General features: G+C 45.9%; 1 long non-coding RNA gene across 1 annotated transcript; it reads left to right on the top strand.

Annotated features, from left to right (window-relative positions):
* The first annotated feature begins 397 nt into the window (after positions 1 to 397).
* Positions 398 to 3,514, top strand: LOC131839556 (uncharacterized). Its single transcript, XR_009356980.1, has 3 exons — positions 398 to 566; positions 876 to 1,045; positions 3,286 to 3,514. It is a non-coding gene; the product is annotated as an uncharacterized LOC131839556 (long non-coding RNA).

Raw genomic sequence — 3,514 nt, 5'->3', positions numbered from 1 at the left:
CTGAGGGCAGCTAGCCTTGGGCTCCCCAACCCCCACGCCCCAGTTATAAGGCAGAAGAGGATCTAGAACAAATCTTCTGGCCCTGTGAGAAATCTGAGCCCTCTCTGACCTACTAGACCATACTGGATGCCCTCCGACCACCAGGGATTGTAAGCCCACAACCAGGAAGGGACTCTGAGCTTACCAGGACCTCACAGATGTGCGGAGAGGATTGAGGTACCACATGCAAGGAAACACCTCCTACTGCCTGGCACCTGTGGGATGAAAAGAGGATGATGCTAGGAGGTGGGCTCCTCAGTCAGGAGTTAGGGTCACAGGCTCTGGAGTTCATGTTCAGCCTGAGTTCATGTTCTGTGTCCACCACTCCACAGGTGTGGCTTCTTTGGTTTCTGGAGGTCGCCAAACTTTAGTGTGCTTAGCTGTAAAATGAGGAAATGAACAGTCCTCACCTCACTGAATTACTGTGGGGATGAAGTGAGACATGCTTATGAAGTGCCTTAGCATGCTGCCAGACACTCACCTTTAGTAATGATCATTAATTCACTTCCAAAGACCTTTGACACCAGGTAAGTTCTATGGGACCACCTTGCCAGCAGTGGCTTTGGCCAGTAGGAACCATATAAACCATGGCTGTGAGGTAGGAAGAGGTGAAACATAACCATGCCTTCAGGACTGTTCAACTCAAGAAGACAGAGAAGGGACAGCTTTCTCTAAAATCTGAAATCCTAATCCTCTCTAACAGCCTGCCAAACAAAACTCATCCTGCAAATTATACTCTTCAACTGGTGGCCAGAACTTAATGGTGTATATATGTGATGTGTGTGTACATGATGAATCAAGAAACACAATTTTTCACATCCTTATTCCTTCAACAGATGTTTACTGGACACCCACTCTGTGCAGCACCTTCTGCTAAGTGTCCCTGCAATGTGACACAGGCTCTGTTCTCAAGGAGCTCACAGGTCATGGAGGAGATGGGCACGCAAGCAATCCCAACAGGTTTGGCACAGGTTTTCACCAGGAACAATGCAAGCTCAGAAGAAGGGTAATTATTCTGGAAGGGGAGTACTCAAAAGAAAGAACTTTTCACCCTGTTTTTTTGAGAGATTCCACCCAGCATTAGGGAACCCATTGAGGAAGGCCAGGGACCTAGTTTTATCACTGTATTAATCATATCTTTTATTTTCTGTAGTCTGATTCTTGGACATCTGGGGACTTGCTACCCCTAAAGGGGCTGCCCCTCTCAAGGTTAGCCAGTTTCTAAAGACGGTAAACAAGCTGCCAGAAAACGTGCCTTTCAAAAGGAAGCAAACCATTCTGGAGCCATTCCCCCAACCACCTCTTTTATGAGGCTCTACCTGCTCTAATCATCCCTGGGCCTGGTACTGGACAAACAGGGACAGCCTCTCTGCCCCTGAGCCCACTGAAATTACTCAAACTGTGCAATCCTAAACCTGCTTACCCTGCCTCGCCTATTCCTTCCCATGGAAACCACAGTAAAGACTCTGGTACAGTTTCCCCTCACCCCTGGTGCTTTCCTTAGTGGCGCCCGTGGCGTGGCATGCCACTGCCTTTGCATCTATAAGTGTAACAGATTATCTTCTCAACAGCAGCTGTCTCCTGATCCATTGGCCTTATCATACCTAAATAATAAAATCTATACTAAAACAATAACCAGAAATTCTTTTCTCTGAATCCTACAGAAGAGTGGCAGAATGAGATGAACAATTACCTGACAACTGGTTCTCTTTTTGCTCTAAAGCACTGATCAGTAAGTTCTTAGAAGACAGGGACTATATTTTAAACAACTTTGTCCCCTCTCTACAGCACTAGGAGTAATGGCCCAATAAATGTCCTCAGAGAACTCACAGTTCAGGGCAGAGACAGACATATAAACCAGCAATGACAATTTACTCTGTAAGTGCTCTCTAATGGAGTCATGCACAAACCAGAGTGGGACAGAAGAAGAAATAACATCTGAATTTGGTTGGGAAGTTCAGGAATTTTTCATAGAGCCTTTGAGTTGGGACTGAGCAGATGAACAGAACTTCGCCAGGCAGCCAAAATTATCATCATAGTATCGCAGCGGGGAGAGGCGTAGGTCGAAAGCATTCTAAACGCGTACATGGTGAAAGAGGAGGAGCAAGGCACGTTCTGGTAACTTCTCACCAAACTCAGGAGACGACTATTACCTCTCTCGGAGATGGAGGATGAAAGTGTCCCTGCTTTTTCTCACAATGCAAAAATCTAGCCCCAGTGGCTTTGGGGCTAGAGATTTGTCAAATGACTATTTAGACCTTAAAAAGAATTTAACAACTGTGTTCAATATTAGTAGCTACTTATTAATACTCAGTTCAATTAAAAACCTGTTTTATTTTTAATAATAAATGCTCATTACTAAATGTTATACAAAATTTTTAAACATTAGCTACTAAATGCATAGCTAATCAAATGGCTGGTCGAATCTATAGATCTTCTCCCTTAGACTGAATCCCTTCTTCTTGAGTCATTTATGAATCTTCAAAAAGTTTATCCTCCAGCAGTCCATGGTCGAGTGTGCCACACTATCTCCCTCTCCTAAAGGCACTCCACGTAAAGGTTGGGATGGATGCCACATGTTTTACTTTTTACCAGATGGCTAGGGCACCTGTGCAGTATGAATTTGAATTGGGTCTTTACATCCTATACATAGTCACATATACATGATTTCAAGCAAGCAGCCAGGCAGTGGGTAAGAAAAGCCAAGTCAGCATAAAGGCAAAGGCTCTCTATTATAATCTTCCGTGGAAACCCAAATCCTGAGATTAGGATAACAGCTGCTCAAGAAGTAGAAGGGATGGGGGTGCTGGAGAATCTGAGAGGTTGGGAAAGAACTGGAGCCTCTCCAGGAGAGGCACTGGAGTCCTGCTCCCCAGGGCTCAGGGGTGACATGGTACATGAAATTGGACCTCTGACACCCAGCTGCCAGGCCCCACCCAAGATTCCAGGGACATGAGGGAACAAACGAGCTATCAGACTTCATGGGACCAGGACTGGGAAGTAGCTCTTTCAGAAGTAATCTGATGTCTGGAAGGGGCTTCCTGGAGTCTTGATGCCACACGAGATCTGGATACTTTTGCATAATCTCAGGAGTTTGGGGGAATCTACCAGCAAGGCAGATGATGGGGGGGATCTTGATAACAGAACTAAATTAAGGGATAACAAAGACATGCAATATTTCCTGCATATGTTAATCTATGGACTGGAAAATCCCATCCACTCTACATTTTCCTCTTGATTCCACAGGACAGTCAAGCCAGAAGGCTCTGCAGCAGCAGGCTGACAAGCATCCACTCATCCAGGAAAAAGACTATTTAGGGGGCCCCTGGGTGGCTCAGTGGTTAAGCGGTTGCCTTTGGTTTGCATCATGATCCCAAGGTCCTGAGATCGAGCACTGCTTCAGGCTCCCTCCTTGGTGGGAAGCCTGCTTTCCGTTTCCCACCTCCCCTGCTTCTGTTCCTGCTCTCACTGTGTC

This window comes from Mustela lutreola, chromosome 8, assembly GCF_030435805.1.
Source record: "Mustela lutreola isolate mMusLut2 chromosome 8, mMusLut2.pri, whole genome shotgun sequence".
Classification (NCBI taxonomy): Eukaryota; Metazoa; Chordata; class Mammalia; order Carnivora; family Mustelidae; genus Mustela; species Mustela lutreola.
Note: the sequence above shows the minus strand (reverse complement) of the source record. Positions and strands in the feature narration are given on the sequence as shown.